At 41.9% G+C, this 19,248-nt stretch overlaps 1 long non-coding RNA gene across 1 annotated transcript in view; it reads right to left on the bottom strand.

Moving 5' to 3' along the window:
* The window catches only part of LOC111768750 (uncharacterized), a 56,949-nt gene that overhangs the window by 10,343 nt on the left and 27,358 nt on the right, over nucleotides 1-19,248 (bottom strand). The window contains exon 5 of the long non-coding RNA XR_011428281.1: nucleotides 18,886-18,999. This is a non-coding gene — a long non-coding RNA (uncharacterized lncRNA). The remainder of the gene's footprint in view (nucleotides 1-18,885; nucleotides 19,000-19,248) is intronic.

Genomic DNA, 19,248 nt, shown 5'->3' with positions numbered 1-19,248 from the left:
GAAGCCTAGACTAGGGAAACCCAAAGAGGTTCCCAGTCTCTTAGGTATACACAGTAAATCATTCCAGAGAGAGGAAACAGATAAAATTGTTGTTAAGATTACAGCCTTTCTGGCCTCTCGGGAAAATAAATAATTACAACAAAGAAATTCTATTTACTTATGAGACCAGAAGAGACTCCTGAGGAATCTGGCCTACCAGCTAATGACTAGACACATTCTTCCTCAAAGCTTTGCATTTAGGGAATAAAAGTATTGCTCAATGGTACTTAAAAGTGCTAATAGTTTAATGTCTCTTTTCTTACCACTTGCCAAATACCGCAAGCTTCTTTTTGAATGTTCGATGCCTGAGTAAATTGAAATTCCAGCCAATTCAAGGACGACAGAAACACTTTTAGAAGTTAAAAAATAAGTGCAATTTCATTACCAGGCAGGCAACCTAGACCTTTACCTTTTTGTAACCTGGTAGGAAAAGCGTACAGAGGAAATTAGAGAAGTGAGTCCCAAAAAAGTTCCTTTTCATGAATTGGCTTGAGATTCTGAGTAAGGAGAGGCGCTTTGCAGACCCTGAGCACAAGAATCTCCTCCCTGTGGAGAAGCTCTGACCCTCAGGAGGAGGGTGTGGAAAAACCTTCAGCTTCTCCCCACCCACCCTGATGGAAACTCCCCTCTGCTTAACAGTCATGATGAAAGATTGGGGCTCTTTAGGGACCCCTAAGGTTTGGCTCCTAGACCCAAAGTCAAACCAAGGAATGATGTGGGGATCAAGGTTATTCTCCCTGGTAACATACGAGGATTCTGGCAACAGAGCATAAACTTCAATTGAGTGAACTCATTTCTTCTTTGGAATCTTCACTTTAGTAAACATCACTGGTCAGAACTTTTCTTAAATGATTAAATAATAAGCTACTTTAAGGCAAATTCTCGCCATGATCATCGACTATCAAAAGTTATGTAATGAACAGAATAACAGTTACCAATTACTAAGAACGCTTTAAAAGTTAAAGGAATTTTCTCCCATTTTAAGGTTACTTTTTAAAAAATCAGATAATGGGTATAGAATTGTATCAAATGTTTTGGGGACGTTTTTCAAAAAGATCATACATTTTTCCTTCTTGTATTAATATGATGAATAAAATAAAAGATTTCATCATGTTAAAACCACCTAGGCATTTTTGGAGTAAACACAGACCCATTCACATGCAGCTGGCCAAAGTCAGTCACGTGACCACATATAGCTGAAAAGGAGGGGAAGGTAGGTTCTTCGTGTGCCCAAAAAGACAAGAAAATGGGTTTGGTGAATAGCTACACAGGCTCTGCAACACCAGCTGTGCCATCTCAGAACCTACAAGAATACCAGGTGCCACGAGGAGGGGTTCCCCGAGGAAAGGACAAGTCACTAGCCTTCTTCTCCATCTCATCCCCAACTCAAAATAACCAGGAAATAAGGATAATCTGGAGTGAGTGGGGTTTAACTGAACTTTCTTACCTCATAAGAATAAGATAATTCTTGGACTCACATCTCAGGACTCTGCTATCATATCAAGAATGGAGAAGGTCTATACTCCCCTATGAGTTGAGTCAGTATATGCCATTACTTATATGTACTATTGTTTGTGTTGTAACTGGAAAATGATCCACATTTTCACATATGTTATGTTGTCTAATAAATGAAATGTATACCTCGTACAGAAACCAAATTGTGTATTTTATTTTTAAAATTAGAAACAGAAAGCAAAGGTAGGGGCCAGCCCCTTAGCCGAGTGGTTAAATTCCCATGCTCCTCTTCAGCAGCCCAGAGTTTCGCCTGTTTAGACCCTGGGTGTGGACCTAGCACTGCTCATCAAGCCATGCTGAGGCAGCGGCCCACATAGCAGAGCCAGGAAGACCTGCAGCTAGAATATACAACTATGTACTGGGGGGATTTGGGAAGAAGAAGAAGGGAAAAAGAACATTGGCAACAGATGTTAGCTTAGGTGCCAATCTTTAAAAAAAAAAAAAAAAAAGGAAAGCAAAGGTAAAGAAATAACACATTTAGCTGAAAAAGTGAATAATCTATTTTGTAGACATTTTTAAATTGCAATTATGAACTCAATGGATATTGTCTCTAAAGGTAAATTCCATCTAAACATGAGTATGGTGAGTAGGATCTTGTCCCTCTGCCTTGCCCAGGAGCCATTCGTGTGTCTGGCTTCTTCAAACTATCTATTCTATTGACAGAGAATGTAACTTTTCTTTCCTTTCATGCATCAGCCTTAATTTGATTGATCAACTAGATCCTACAGAGACTTGACAACGTCTAAGTGACATTATACAAGGTTAGACTGAAGCCATTGATTGTTCCAGTCCCTAAAGCCATTGATACACACTGCCAGCCAATTCATTTAGAACAAATCATATGACACTGTATGTCCCAGGATGGCAAAAAAGCAACCTTCTATTTTCACATGAAATATTTTTAAAAGATTTGCATATTCTAGAAGGCTGAAAGAAACATTCAAAAGTAGGAAAATATGAATGACAGTTGAATCTCGAAGATGATTCTAAACAGAACATTTTAGAGTACTTCTTCTCTGCCACTGACCCCCTCTCAGACTCTCCTCTCTCTGCTCAGGGTCTGAGGAAATCACCATAATACCTTGCCTCTCCCTGGTAGCTCCCCAATGACAACCTGGAAAAGTTAGGAAATATTTCCTTTTTTCGGATAAGAATTGGGGCATAGAGATCTTAAACAATGTCCCCAAAGTCACTCACAACTGTAGTGAGGGAGTCAAGTACCAACCTCGAGCTCTCTGACGGACCCCATGGCCATGCTCATCCCCGACACCATGGTGCTCTCCCTGTGCTGTCAGGTTTTTGATCCAGAGATGAGTTCCACCAAAAAGAGGCTCACAGGCTCCTCTTTCTCCCACTCTTGGTGCAAAAGCTAAGGCTCATGCACTTTTTGTTTCTCCCAGGACAACAACGGAATCTTTGCCTTATTAAGAGTCTGGAAACTCCACACTTCTTACACGGGAGCTCTTCAAATTCCAGGATTCCATCACTTTCACCACTTCTACTGCCACTGCCCTGCTTCACCACCGCCTCCCTCCTGGATTAGTGTAGTCATCTCCTAACTGCTTCCCCCCACTGCTCCCTCCCTTCTCCCCACTACAGTCTATTCTTAGCCAGACAGATCCTTTGAAATCCTAAGCAAGATCGTGTCACCGCAATACTCAAAACTCCCCAGGTTAACCAAAAACTCAAACCTCAGTGCGATACCACTTCTCACCCACTAGGATGGCTATAAGCAAAAAAGACAGCTAGTATACATGTTGGTCAGGATATGGAGAACCTGGAGCCCTCATACACTGCAGGAGGGAATGTAAAATGGTGCGGCCACTCGGGAAAAAAATCTGGCAATTCCTCAAAAGGTTAAACATAGGACTCAGCAACTCCACTCCTAAGTGAGAAATAGAAGTGAAAACATATGTCCACAAAAACTTGCTCATGAATATTCATAGCAACATTATTCATAATAGCTAAAAAGTGGAAACAACCCAAATGTCCATTAACTGATGAATGGATAAATAAAAAGTGGTATACACACACAATGGAATATTATCCAGTAATAAGTAGCGAAGTACCGATGCATACCAGAATAAGGATAAACTTTAAAAATATAAATGAAAGAAGCTGGTCACAAAAGATCGCATATCATATTATTCCTTTTGCATGAAATGTCCAGAATAGGCAAATCCACAGAGAAAGAAAGTAGATTAGTGGTTGTCTGGCACAGGGGGACTTCGGGGGAATGAGAAATGACTGCTGATGGCTATGGGATTCCTTGTTGGGGAGATAAACACGTTCTGAAATTGATTGTGGTAATGGTTTCACAACTTCGTGAATATACCAAAAGCCATTGAATTGTACACGGTCAGTGGGTGAATTTTATGGTATGTGAATTATATCACAATACTGCTGTTATTTTTTCAAAAAACTCTCCAGGACCAAGCACAGAACCTGTCACATAGTGAGTGTATAAGAAATATTTGTTGAATGAATGAAGCCTTTTCATTTGTAGATCAAATTAATATCACAGAGTGAGTAAGCAGAGTTCAGACAGGGAACTTGGGTCTTGCCTCAATAAATCATTCTTTGGGAGGCCTTCACTGAAACCTCAGAATCTGGTCACTCCCCTTGGTCCAGTCTCCTTCAGTGCTCGCCCTTCCTTTTTTGTCCTATTCCTGTCACATGATTACCTGTACTCCGTGAGGACAGAGGCTGTAGCTGCATCCCCACCACCCCCATCACAGTGCTTGGTGCTCAACTGAGTGCCTGTGTGTGGAATCAATCAATATTTATTTACACCCACTTTCTTTAAACATCTACTTTATGTCAGGCAATACAGTGGATGCTATGGGGACTATAAAAAAGGTTAACAGGCTTCTGAATTGTTTGTCTTGTTATTACAAGCATATACTACTTTTGCAATGCAAAAATAAAATAATGTAAAAAAAGTTCTAAGTCTGGTTTTTTTTGAATATTTGAAAGAAAAAAACATGATAGTTTACTCAGAAGGTCTGTCACTGATATCTGATAAACACAGACATGAACATAGATAATTTGGGTACAAGCCATGACATGCTAAGTGGCAGAATAGAATATATTAAATATGAATGCACTTCCTGGTTTAACCCTTGGCTCAGCCACATATTAATTGAGTAATTTCATGTAGGCTGCTGAGCTGCTTGGAGCCTCAGTTTCCTCATCTGTAATTCGAAGATCCTTACACTGTTACCCCACTTCATAGGGCCCTTCTGATGATAAAACAAGTTAAACAATGTAAATATTCTACAACTTATCAGTAGCAATATTAGCAATATCCACAAAGAGAAAGAGTGGTCTCTACAGAGACCTGGGAAGGAGGTGACCCTTGGCCAAGGGCTTCAGGTTGGTTAATGCCATGGTCTCTGGAGTCAGACCACCCAGGGTTCTGATCCTGGAGTGACCGCTTACTAGCTTGGGGAATTGGGCTGAGTTGCTTCTCATTAGACTCATTTTTTCTTACTGTTAAATGGAGAAATTAAAAGCGTCTACTTTATGGAGGTGTGAATTCAACGAGAAACTGGTATGTTGTATGTGTTCAGCAGATGGTAAGGCTCCCATTGATGGCAGCTGGTACTCAAATCCTGATCCTTAAGAGGGCACTATGCTGAGCACTTTACAACCTGGGTAAAAAGATAACGGGCAAACAACCTTCTAACCAGAGAGAGGCACACAGGCCGCAATGCCCGGTGAAAAATTATTAGCCACCTCATAGTAGTTCATTGTGATCACATCCTACAGCTATCTTCTAAAGACTATCACAGTTACTGAAGCCAAAGTTTTCCTTTCTGGAGCTGGCTTGAAATGCCTTACAGAGAGCATTAAAAGCTTTCTAATAGTTTGGCAACCACTGTCTTCCCCTGCATTGGACTATCAGAAACTTCACCATAATGTTGACCATTGTTAAACAAATTGTAGTCATCCAGAAGAATCGTGTCAATGTTGGGGACAGTATTCTTGTCTGTCTGGTCTCAACAGGACACTGAAGATGTGCTCTAGGTTCCAGAAGGGGAGGAAACCAACAGGCTGTGTGCATCAAGAAACTGCCTTTGGCCTCATCTTAGTTGAAGGGTTTGGGTCACCATTTCCCGCCCTCTCATCTTTGCCATTATATATTCTCTTACTAACTTAATTATGAATTCCTCACCAATTTCCGTGGTTCTCAAACACTAGTGTGCACCAGAATGACCCAGAGAGCTTGTGAAAACAGTTGCTGGGTCTCACCCCAGAATTTCTTATTCACCACGCCTGGCATGGGGCACTGGAATTCACGGTTCCATCGATCTCTGGGGTGAAGTGATGCTGCTGGTCTGGGGAGCACACTAGGAGAACCAGTTACCTATCCAAACAAACAGCTGCTTGGGAAAACAAAAAAAAACAACTAAGGCTGCCTTTCTCTTTAAAAGAACTCTGACAGTAGTAGAGCCTTTCAGATAAAGTTCAATGCATACAGCTCTGGAGTCTCTAAAGGGTGGACATTCTGAGAGGCACTGAGTCAGGAGCTGACAGGCTGCAGCTGCTCTGATGAAATATCCTATAATAGCGGCTGCTTGTCTCCACAGACCTCCCTGAGCACAAAGCGTTCCCAGCCCAGCTGCCTGCTCCCAGCTTCCTGGAGTAGAGCAGCAGCTGGCCCCACTTCCCTCTGCTCAGGGGACCCCTGGGTGTGGTGAGGACCTGAGGCCAGTGGACCTCCTCCCCACTTCCTCCCACCTCCTGACGTCAGCTCTCTTCCCCGGGAAGCAGGCTACACTGTCTTGAGGGCCACCACTGGAGGTTTGGTTGCCATGGTAACTGATCCTCTATCTAACAGAGGGGCAGAGGACCCTGGTGTGTGATTTGATGGGTGGGCTACACCATTTCTGTTTTCCCAAATGACAATTATTTCACCACTAGGAACTCCTTTTGGGTTAAGCACTTTTCAATCCAGGAATTCCATCTTACAAAACAGTCCTCGGGAAGAGTGTGGATCCCTTTATCAATGGAGCCTGGCACCGGCCTCAGAGGAGATATTGCCACACCTCACCCATGAAAGGATGCTGACAGCAGCTACTTTGCCTCCCATACAATTGTATCGAAGTACCACTGAGAGGTACTTGCTGAGGGTAGGAAAGGGAGTGACTGTGACCACAACAAACTGAGGTTGGGACCCATAGCTCTTCCTACATGTGGCAATGTTTTTAAAATCTCTTGATCAAAAGTTGAAGACTAGGGATGGTCACCAAGTCCCTTACCAGTCTTCCCATCGTGAAGCTGCGGAGAAACGAAGGAATGTTCTTTGTGATTGGACTCCTACCGAACAGCACAATTTATTGATGCTTCAGGACAAACACACCTTCGTAATTTGTATTTTATTTTGCTATCATCTATTTTAAGATCTTGAATCGGGTTTCAGATAAAAGAACTAAAGCCAGGATGTTTGAGAAATTAACAGATGATATTTAGCAAACATTTTGATGGGTCATAAAGAAACATCTGCAGCCAGTCTGGGACTAGGAGTGGTGTGTTGGGAGAAGGAGGCCCCCGGCCAGCAGCTGCATTAGGTTACAGACCCAAGCTGAGCTAAGGGTTCAGAGCTGATGTCAGTGCAATTCAGTAAGTCCCCAGCAGGGGGAACCCTTTTGCAGTGAACTCTTTTTTTAATAGCTTTGCTCCCCAGCTGCAGACCTTACAAATAATTGGCATTTTGATTTCTCTAACCCTCTGCTTCCTCCTTCAAAGCAGACATTCCCCTCCAGGAAGCTTTCCTCCCACCTCTTATGAAAACGGACAATTTGACGGGAGGTGCTCTTGTGGGGGAGGATTAAGAGCAAAATCTGAGGAAAGAAGACAGTCAGCGAAATTAAATAAATTATGAAGAAGGTTGAATATATACTCACAAAAGTTTAAAGATGGTCTTGCCCGATTTTCTTGACTGACCCAAAGAGCACAAGGAATTCCTAGATTGTCTCTTAAAAGTCTGAGTCAGTAGAGCATCTGGGCATCAGTATTTCATCTCTCAAGGGTCAACTGTGTCAGCTGACACCTCGTCCCTATGTAGAAAGCACCCAGTACTCTCCTGGCAGTGCATAAGTAATCACAATAAATAATCCACTTATCATCCAAAACAATCAGCCCCACTTTAGACAATCCTAAAATGTCTTGGAAGCAAACAATTCAGAAGTGGATGTCAATATTCTTCTCTCAAAACCAGGATCCAGTATTACTAGCCATTACTATTTAAACATTTTAAATAACCTTTTTATTTGTCCTTTGAATAAAATTAGATAGTTTAATTCCTTACACTCACACTTCACAGCTCTGTAGACACATTTAGGCAATATTCTCATTTTAAACTTGCTATGGATTTTGTAATTTGATAGGTGTTTTTTCATTCCTCTTTTAAAGATTTTCTTGCTGGAGTTATTGTCTAGAAAGGGTTTCACTGTTCATACTAGCTGTCTTCTCAGCCACATTTAAAAAGCCAATTCACTCTAGAAATTTTAAGTCATTTAAGCCTCATGAGATAGATGTCCTGTCACCGAGGGGTAAACTGAGGCACAGAGAAATTAATAACTTGTCAGAGTACACAGAACTGGCAGGTAGCCCAGTCAGGTTTTAAACCCAAGAAGTCTGGAACCAAATTCCAAGTACTTAACCACTATGCAATATTATCTATAAGGAAGGGTCCTTGGTTATATACAAACTCAGCTAATAAAAGACTCTTTTAGTTAAATGTGATACCCTATGTAAGGTATCTAGTCCAATGCCTGGCTCATAGTAGATGCTCAATAAAAGTTGGAGAAGGCTAGATGGATGGATGTATATTGACTCTCTGTATTCACTTAGTGAAGAGGTTGAGAGCACAGGGGTAAACAGAACTGGGATATTTCCAGCTCTTTCCATTACTATCTGTGTGGCCTTACTCAACCAACTCAATCACACTAAAATCAGTTTTCCCATCTGGGATAATACTAGTGTTCATTTCACAGAGTTGAGGTCAGGATCAAGGAAATAATGCGTGTGAAGACTTAGCACAGGGTCTGGCGCAGAATAAAAGCTTGCAATTCTTCCTTTCAGTCTCATTTAGACTCAGCTTTATTTAAGGATTTAATCAGTCTATAGTGTCACTTAAGGGCAAATACTTACTCAAATGTTTCCTCAAATAAGGCCAATCAAGAAGCAAGTTCAAGGCTTTTTGGAGAGACACAGAAGCATTTGGTCATCAATATCGAGTGAGGGTTTTGAGATGAAGAGCACTATTAGCAAATCAGTTACGGACTGAAATTTGGCAAGATTTACAGAGCTTCGAGTTCAATACTCCTCCTGTAGCCGATACTTTTTACTGCGTGAAAGAGAAAGCTGGAAACTCTGCCCTTGAGAGGCCTAGAGGATAAAGAAATCAGACAGAATAAGCTCAGATAGGCCACGCTCAGGCCACAGAGAGGAAGGGAAGGTTTCTCCCTCCTTCCCTCTCCTTGCTCCATCTCATCCTAACACTGCTCTTCATTTCGTACCCACTTTCCCTGGCCTGACTCTTCCTCATCACACCTTCTCCTGGAGCAGCCTTTGAATGGTGAAAGAGCATCAGGAGCTGCCTTTGCTGCCCAGGGGCTGTGACAGGGGCCAGGTGGCCTCAGTGAGTGACCAGGGGTGATTGAGGCCTGAGGTGGAGGGAGAGTGACTTCCCTGAAACCACCATAGATGTGTAAGGGCCATGGGCATCTTTACTGAATTGCCTTGCTATAAGAAAAAGGAAATGATATTCAGTCCTAAAAGTTGTATTTTAGACCATTGTGTGAACCGTAATTGTTGACTCAACATCAGTCTAGGGTTTTCCAGCAGTCACATGCCTTGCTGGGAAGTAACACTTGCACAATGTCTTCCTGGGAATGCCATGGACTTATAGGCAACTTTTAAGATGAGATTTTAACATTGCTATTCTCTTCACCATTTCTTGATGGTTTTCTTCTCACTCAAACTGATGAGGATCACATAGTTCCAAAATACATGAAGAAAAAGAAAGAATGCAAGAGACCCTGCTGCTGGTGAGAGCAAGAAATAGTGAAAAACATCAGAATCCCTTAATGACCCACACACAAGCCTGGAGAGTCTGTTTTGTGATATGTGTCTTCATATTGTACATCTCAGGGGCCCCCAAAGGGCAGGTGGGGAACTTTTACCAAAAATTATAAGAAATAAATCCCAAAGAGATTTCACTATACAATTTATTTGTTCATTCACATTATTTTGAGCTCCCATTATGTGCCCAACACGGAGCTAGGAGCTACAGAGAGGACTGAGGCACAGTTGTTACCTTCAAGGAATTTGTGGTCTGGTGGGAGGGAAAGTCAAGGAGCTCAGCCTTCCACAGTGTGAAAAGTGCAATAATGAGGTGTAACAAGGGCCATGGGTACCAGAAAGGAGCTCTGAGAGGGGCATCTAATGTAGCAAGGCTCTCCAGAAAAGCTCTGCAGGGCATCTGACCCTTAGCAGACCCAGTGGACCTAGAGTAGGAAAGGTTCTAGGCATCAGGAACTGCACCAGAGCATGAAAGCATGTGGGGCAATTGGCAACTACAAGAAGCGAAGCTTCTCATGGGAAACCATGCGAGATGACTCCAGAAAGGCGGGCACGGGCCAGATTGTGAAAGTCCATTAGGCCAGACTAAAGAATGAGAATTTTATCTTCTGGACAAAAGGAAAACACTAAGGTATAAGTTTGAGAGTGATATAATCATATTTGATTCTTGGAAAAATTCTGGTAGGAGTGTAGGAGCTTGTTGCCAAGGGTTGGTCTCATGGTAGAAAGACTATTACCCATGCTCACTCTACAAGTCCTTTCCAAAGTGAGTGCTTACTTTACATCAAGCGGAAGTCATGACAGTCCAAACTGGTAGGAGCCCACTGCTCCAACTCTGACCCCTCCTGCCTGTGGCAGATTGAGCAGAGCTGTGAAGTATTTGCAGCTCCTCCCATTAAGAGGTAGTTCCCACTCCTTGAACCAGAGCTGGCCTTATGATTCTCTTTGACCAGTAGAATGTGGCAGAAGTGATGTAATGAGACTTCCAAGCCCAGACCTCAAGGGATCTTGCAGCTTCCACTTTCACCTTCTTGGACAACCACTATCACCATATAGGAGTAAAGCCCAGACCAGCCTCCTTGAGGGTGAAAGACCAAGTGGAGAGGGAGGCCCAGACATTAAGCCATTCCAGCAATTCACTCACATATGACAGAGACCATCCCCCACCAGCTAGCCTCTGACCAACTCACCAACCAACTGTAGCCACATAGGTGACTCCAGGCAAGAGAAGCAGAAGAACTAGCCAGCTGAACCCAGCACAAAGTACAAAATCAAGAGCAAATTAATGGTTGTTTTACAGTACTATGTCTTAGGGTGGTTGGTTACACAATAGATAACTGGGCCTCCTCAATCCCTGAAAACTGGCACTGGAACAAGCTGTCCAGAGCTTCACTGGAATTAATACTGTCTGGAGGATAAATATACTCCACATACCTTGTAGAAAAAGGGTTTCTGCTAGGATTGTCTGAGCATCTTTCCCTCCAGAGTGCCAATTAGGATGCCTGGATTTCTATAACTTATACCTACCTATAAATGCACAGCCCTGATTGATGGGGCATCAATATTAATTAATAATTCATAGTATGGCCAGACTTTTTTCACATGTAATCACAACTTTAAATCTCAAGAAATGCTTCTGTAGATAGCTGGAAAAGCAGCTTTTCCTTCAAATCCTGACTTTAAAAAAACAAAATTATCTTAGCCTCTCAGGACAGAATTTTGAGAAAGCGTGTGAAAAAGTCAAAGTTGGCCAGAGATGCCATTCTTCTCCTCAGGGCAGGATGCCCCTCCTGCAGAATGTAGCTTTCATGTGAACAGACCCCACCATGGGGACAGACAAGGAGAAGACAAAATGGGCATTCATGGCCTCCCCTGTAAAACACTCGGATTCCATATGGTGGCGAATAGGGGAGGGGCGCTTGAAACCAAGTTGATGTTATGAAATTCACAGCATCTGAATTCCTGCGTGTACATCAAAAGGGAAAGCCTTGTTGCCACACACTTGAACTCATTTTGAACCTGCAGGAATTCTCTGTAGCATGCTACCATGCTTCATCTTTGTCCCATAAATCTAAAGTTAAGTTTTTTTCTTTCTGCTGTCAGTACATCATACCCAAATAGCTAGACATATTTTTACCAAATTTAGAGGATGTGTTTGGGGTGTCCTGACTTGAAAAAATAGGCCCTGGGGTTTCCAAGCATGAAAGTCACTTCGGGAGGCCTCAGGGGGCAGACAAAAATGAGACAAGAAAGACACTTCTAACCACCAATCAGAGACATGGCAAGGAATTAAAACGCCAGGGCCAGAGCAAACAAAACAGAGCTTCAAACGTGAGCCCAAACTGTGATTCATTAAGGGCTCCCACTGCAGGCATCAGTTCTTGAAGGAGCTGCGTCTCTCGAAGCTGCATTTGTGGTGATCCCCAGGTGAGCAGCAGTGGGAGTTACTTAGACAGCAAGGGGTAAGGATTCTTTCCAGCAACATGGGGGAGGCCAATGTGTATCGTAAATACACACGGGCAGTGCCCTTAGAATATGCACTTTTTGGAAACAAAGACATATTCAAAGCTGAGTTTAAACCTGACTAAGAGATGACGTCATATACTTTTTGGTGAGACTTCTCTTCACAGTTGGGTAGTTCATAGCTTCCTCTGTGAACAAGCACAATTTGTTCAATGTAAACTGTTCTATCAGACACCTGCCGTGAACCTGCCAAGACCACTTGCGTGTTTCCGTTGGTATTAAGTAATGTTGTCTGCATATTTACACAAGCGCTCACAGCAGGCATATAATAAACAGCGGTGGGATTAATGGAGGAAAGATTGAATAAGTGAATGAATGAATGTTGTCTGAGGAGCTCTGAAAGGGAGTAACATCTAATAGAACCCTTCGCAGAGGGCCAAACCTTGTTAGCTAGGCTTGAAAGTGAATGGCATCTTTAGTTTCATTACTTAATAGAGTGCTGAGATTTTTCAAACTACATTTAAAGGACCTAAAACATAAAACCGTGCCTTTAAAAGGCCAAGATTACAGCGCTTCCATAACACTTTTCATAAGAACTGTTCGCTTCACGTTTAATATTGGCACTGCCACTGTTCCTGCAATGAATTGACAAAACAGTTCAATACACCTCATTTAGAACCATTATGGGGCATTTCATCAAAGATCTGGTTATGAATGTCTCCAAAGAAAGGATCAATGAGGTTTTTATTATGGTTGGGAGCGATTTCTTTAAGAAAAAAAAAAACCCTGTGAAATAAAGGTGACTAGAATAAAGCATGACTTGGGCAAAGGACGTGTTACATTTTATTCGGTTGAAAGTGAAAATAATTTTTTATTTTTACAATAGTCTGTTCCCACATATATTATCCATGTAATTGTTTAGGTTTCAAAACCCACTTGAAGGCAGTTTTACAGGCGGCACAGACAGACTATTCTCAGGAGCTTGTGCTCAGGGACTGCCTTAAAGAGAAAACTGCCTTATAATTAGCACATTTGGTACAGTGGCAACAAAGCACCCCTTGGAGGGCAAATCAGGCCCACAGCTCACCACACTCCTCTCCCAGAAGAGCGTTAGAGCCAGGTCCTGGTGGCTCGTACGTGGTACAATTGGTTCAAGGTTCCTTTGCATTGTGGTCTTAATTAAGGATCCTATGAAACACGGTACGTTTAATCATTTATTTGTGTATCTTCTTTACGCAAAATGCATTAACTTAGCCTTGTGTGGTTCTATTTAGTCCCAGATAGTCTTATAATTTGATAAGAAAAACATTTCTAACTGGCTTTAATATTTTTCCTCAGTTTGTACCTGCCAAGTTAATGATTTGAAGGAAGCTGGACAAAATTTTCAGAATTGTCCTGTTTTATATTGTCTCCTCAGTTTTGTTCAGCCCTATTCATAAATCCTTAACACTTTTTGTCCTTTATACAAATCTCAGAAATACAGAAAGCAAGCCCTTGAGAAAAGCAAACATTGTTTTCCTGTAGGAATCAGTCAAGGTTCTTTGGGTGCAAAGCAAAGAGCCAGACTCTGGCTAAAGCAAGTCAAGGATGGGGAAGTGGGAAGGACACTGGGGCAGCTGATGGAGAGGAAGAAAGAGGGAAACAGTGAGCCTCAGGCGGGACCGGAGGAGTCCCCGTTAGAACCCCAGCCTAGGCTCCACCAGCCTCCAGTCTCTCAGGATAGAGAAGCTGATTGGCCCAGCTAAGTCTAGCATCTCTGCCCCTGAACCAATCAGCTGAGGTCAGGAGCTGGGGTGGAAACCATAGACAGGGTGGCTGAGGACACCAAGAGATGAGCAGCCACCCTCCCTTATGTCCACTACACTCTACACTCACATCTTGTAAATATTCTCTAAGTGACTCATATCTGTTGATGGTAAGTGCTTAGATTTTTTCAGAATAGGCTCAACAATAACAATAATAACTGTTATTTGTGCAGTTTTACAATTTCGAAAAACTCGGTATGTGCTATTATAAATAGCACACTATTATGAATAATAAGCCATCATTTGTTGAATACTCACTTTCTGATGGTAAATTACCACTTAGTGCGCAAATAAAGTGCTAGGCTTGTGCTAAACACTTTGTATAGATTATCTCTAATTGTCACAACAAACTAACTGATTTGTATTATCAAGTTTGTCAGATCATTTGTGGAATAAGACAGGATGCAAATAAAGTAAAATAATAAATACAAAACCAAAGTGATATCTTACATATGGACTCATTTGGCCTTCCTAAGACGCTGATGAAATTATAATTATTCACAGTACACAGACAAAGATGCCAAGGCCCGGAGAGACAGAGCGTCTGCTGCATATCTAATAAATGGTAGAATCCTCTTCTCCTAACTTTCTGTCCCATGCTCCTTACAACAGTAGGCCAATGGAGCTTGAGGGAATCTATTGGTAACGATATTTCTAGAACTTTGCTTATCTTAGATAAATTCAGTTTTAGTTTATAGGATCAGCGGTAATTACGGGAGTAAATCCTTCCTGAATTGGGTTTATATTTTGTTCACTTATTTTGTTTGACAGAGAAGAGGGGGAAACGAATGAATTAGAGTCCAGTCTAAACTGCCTTAATTAAGAGACTTGATTTCTCTCGTACCTAAGAGTCTGGAGCAAGCAGGTCAGGAAAGGCAGGGCAGGGCCACCATCTTTCACATGTGGCTTCTGGTCATCACCATTTCCCAGCCAGTGGGAAGGAGGAAGAGGGAAGTTTAGGGAAAGTAGCTTAGGCTTTCAGACCCAGAATTTGTCAAGTCTCACTTCAGCTTACCTCCTATTGGCCAAAATTTAGCCACATGGCCAGACCTACTGCAAGGGAAGGTGGGCATCATCCTCCAACTGAGTGGACAAGAGCCCACCTAAACCGGGGGGTGCTGTTACTGAAAGGGGGTAAGGGAAAGTAGAAACCTGGGGGAAATTAGCTGTTTCTGACACAAGCAGTATCTTTACAGGTTCTTTCTTTAAGCAATCAGAGTTTGGAAAAATAGTAACCCGTAATCAGGCAGATCTAGGTTTTCTGGGGCCTGAAGGTTATACAATCTGGGAGGAAGAGTTGTATGAGGAACTTTTTCAAGAAAAATAACACAAAAATATCTAACTTTTGGAAATGTTATGAAAACATATGATCCTAGGAACACATTGCTGGTCTGGGGTCTGTACAAGTGAGAGGCCTAGAAGCTTAAGCCTCATTACCTTCAGGATAAACCAGTTTATGCCTGTAACAGCTGTATTTCTCTAATTCTTTATTCATGCAAATTTATGAACACACAAAAGCTGTGACTCTCTCTCTGAAATGAAAAGCTGAGTCAATGACAGAGACAGTCAGTGTGGTTTTCATAATAGCTGGTTTGTCAGTCTGAAGCCCGGCAGCCCAGCTGGTGGTTGAGAAGCCTTTACTAAGCTGTGCTGACCAGTTAGTCTGTGTTTGCCATAAGTAAACATGGCTGAAACAATGACTCATAAAAAGCAAATGCTAATGTTTGTTTGTTTGTTTTGTTTTGTTTAAGCTGAACTGCAAGAGCTGGACCCCATTTTTGACCCTGCTGACCAGCACTGTGGCCCAGACAGGAGGGAGCAAGTATCCTCCGCCGGCCTCAGGTCCCAGATCCATAAAGCAAGGGGCAGAGCTGGGTCTTGCTCAGGTTTCCTACACTGGAGGGAAGATTCTGGTGGAATCTTAGTGAAACATGCTCTTACATGCTTCACTTTGTGGACCTGAGCCCAAAGAAAAATGATCTGTCACTAAAATGGTTGCTTAACCATTTGCCTGGGGCAAATCACAAAGTAATGCGAACACAATTTTACTAAAACTACACCTTGAATGGAAACGAGAAAGCTGGTTGTAGGGGTCCACCCCTCCTGGAATGCCTGCTTCTCCATTAGATATTTCCAAATGTGCACAGTTCTCCTCAGCACAGCATAAATGCTCATTCATTCATTCATTCATTCCAGGAATATTTATTTTCTGTTTGCACTATGCAGTATGGAAATTAATAAAGGAAACTTTAACTTAAGTGGACGGGGTCACAGCCTATCATACATTGTCAATCACACCAAACAGGAAAAGATAGATGCTTCCTCTTTGACAGGAAGTAAAACTACTTCACTACTGAAGGAAGACTTCTCTCCCCACCCAGCAACAGCCCAGCCAATCAGAAACTCTGCAGCTCAGCCAATGAGAAGCTATTGCAGCCCTGAACTGCTGCTTTCCCTCAATGTGTTTTTGTTTAGAACAGCCCCTCCCTGCTGCCCCTTTTTCTCTATAAAGTCAGCTCACCCTCCTTTCTTTTCTGGATTTGGCTATGGTTTGCCATAGCACACATGTCCTTAATTGCAATTCTTTTGGCTATTCCTGAATAAACTCATTTTGAGATAGAATAACAGGGAAATTTGTTTTTTAAGTTGATGACAGGTAGGCCTGAGGATGCAGGGCTGGATGTGGGAAGGGCAAGGACATCAGGTGTACACACACACACACACACACACACACACAAAATACAGGGTGACAAGGGCTGTGCCAGAGTTATGCTATTAGTCACCATGAAGACTATTTCTCTCCTTGGCTCACCAGGCTGGAACAACCTCTCCTTTTTCAGAGCACTGGGTGCACATGACACCAGTCACATCCCCCTGCGTGGCACTGGGCATCAGCCTTATCCTTCTCACTGTAATGCGAACTGTGGAGGATGACAGGACGGAATATGAGCAGGTGTGACTGTGGAACGGATGCTGATATTTGTTAAGCACATATTTTAAGTCAGGTAGTTGACATAGTCTATTTTATTTAAATCTTATTTTTAAAAACTCAGTGAGGAAGATAATATCCCTATTTTGCAGATAAGAAAACTGACGCTAAAGAAAGCAAGCTTAGGGAGTTTGTCCAGGCTCACATACCGGTAACGGTGGAGTTAGGATTTGAGCCTAGCTGTCTGACTGCAAAGCCAACATACTTTCTAGATATCAGACCTACTCATTTTTCTCTTACCTCACAGTCCATAGGACAATTGATTACTATTTGTTAACAAGAGCATCTTTCTGCTGAAACGTCAGTCTCACTGGGCCTTTCTTCTTGGGCATGTTTAGATGAATAACAAGGAAACCTACAGCAGCCTGGTTTCCCCTGGCGTGGACATCCATCAGTTCAGGATGGACATGTAGAACCCCAACTACCCTAGCCACACTCACTAAATAATGATCACTTTGTAACAACTTTGACCTCAGCCACATTTAAAAACATTTTGGCAATTAAACACTCCAGAATATTATGTCAATATATTGTCAATATCAAGCCTGCTGGTAAACAAATGCTCGGCACTTCCAGTTCTTAAGAAAAAGCAAACCAAAGAAAAAAGAAAAAACCAAGGCCATGATTATTGGAAGTGTTTTTTCCTCACATAAACTGATTTCTGTGTTGACTGGCAGCTCTGTGATTTAGTTTGGCTAGTTACAGTCATACCAAAAGAAAATTTTCTATTTACCAAATCCTATTATATATCTTATTACTGGGGTATGGGAAAATATTACCTAGTATTTCCTATTTAGTGTTCGTGGAAGAGAATCATTTATCTTCCATTTTAAGCAAAAGTAACTAGATATGTTTTTTTAGCTAGTATTAATATTCCAGCCACTAAGTTCCATGTGCTGTTATGGAAATAATATATAATAGATCATTGAGAATAAAAAAATGCAGCCATAACCCACGTGATATATACTGTTTTCAGCACTGATGTGAGACCAGCGCAACTCCGTGCTGATTTCGGATTTTGTGTGTATGCTCTGATGCTCTGTCTAAACTCTTATCTCAGCCAACTTTGCACCAAATATTTGAAATAACTTATTGTAATAGTCCAACTATTAGTGGAATCCAACTCATTTAAAAAAATGAAAATCTTTTGCACTAAGAGAAGATTCAAGACCCTTCATATGATACAACAGAAAACTAACACCGACTAATAGATGGAAATTGTTCTCAAAAAATAATAATAGATATGTGGCTATGCGGGCCACTACTAGCAGGCCTGCAATAGCAGAGGGACTTGAAGCAGCCAGCTGGGAAGACAGAACAGCTACTCCCACAGTCATCTGGGCAAAAAACAGATAGTTATTTCCTATTAGTTTATTTCAATGTAAATAGAACCTTTTAACTCCAACTGTAATATACTTGAAGCTTTGCCAGATTTCATAAAGAGCAGAATCACCCCATTTTTGTTTTTTTCAGGCATGGACATTTTTATTTACCTTCTTTAATGAACTCAAGAATCACGGAGTTTGTGTAGCTCTGTAAAACAACTTTACAGTTGAAGACACTGAGGCAGACGGATGCAAAGTAGGCACGCCAAGTTCATAACCTTCTGGTAAGGCCAAGATGAGAAGCCAGTTTTCCAAATCAGTTTTCTCAGTCTCAACAGTATAGACATTTGAGACCAGATAATTCTTTGCATAGGGGGCTTTGCTGTGTCCTGTTACCTATTGGACAATACTCATCTCATTCTGAGCCTATTATTTATGAATAAACTGATTCCAAGCTCTGAACTCTCTCTAGTCTGCTTCTCTTTATCGTATCAACATGTGCATTGTAGGATATTTGTCAACATCCCCGGCCACTACCCATTTCATGCCAATAGCACCCATCTCCACAGTTGCAACAACCAAAAATGTCTCCAGACTTTGCCAAATGTCCCCTAGGGATCAAAATTGCCCTGGCTGAGATCCACTGCTGCAGACCTACCATGACTTGCCTAACGATTCCTCAGCCCCAAGCCAGTCCCAGTTATGCCACACGGTCCAGCTTTAGAAGTGTCACTTTCTGAGCAGTCCACGCTTTTCCTTGGGAGTAATTATGCTGGGATAGAAAGAACACATAGGATTGAGCAGATTTAGATTTGAATTCTGGTTTTGCCACTCACTTAGACAATATTTTAATTTCTCTGACCCATTTCCTCAATTGTAAATGGGAATGACAATGCCTATGTTCAAGGTTAAGTATTAAAGAAACAGGCTGTGAAAAAGCATGACTCAATGCCTGGCACCCAAGAAAAGCATAGTAATGTTAACTCCTTCCTGCTTGGATCCTTCAAACCTTGAACCTTCC

This window comes from Equus caballus, chromosome 18 (assembly GCF_041296265.1).
Source record: "Equus caballus isolate H_3958 breed thoroughbred chromosome 18, TB-T2T, whole genome shotgun sequence".
Taxonomy (NCBI): domain Eukaryota; kingdom Metazoa; phylum Chordata; class Mammalia; order Perissodactyla; family Equidae; genus Equus; species Equus caballus.
This window is presented reverse-complemented; position numbering and strand designations above follow the sequence as displayed.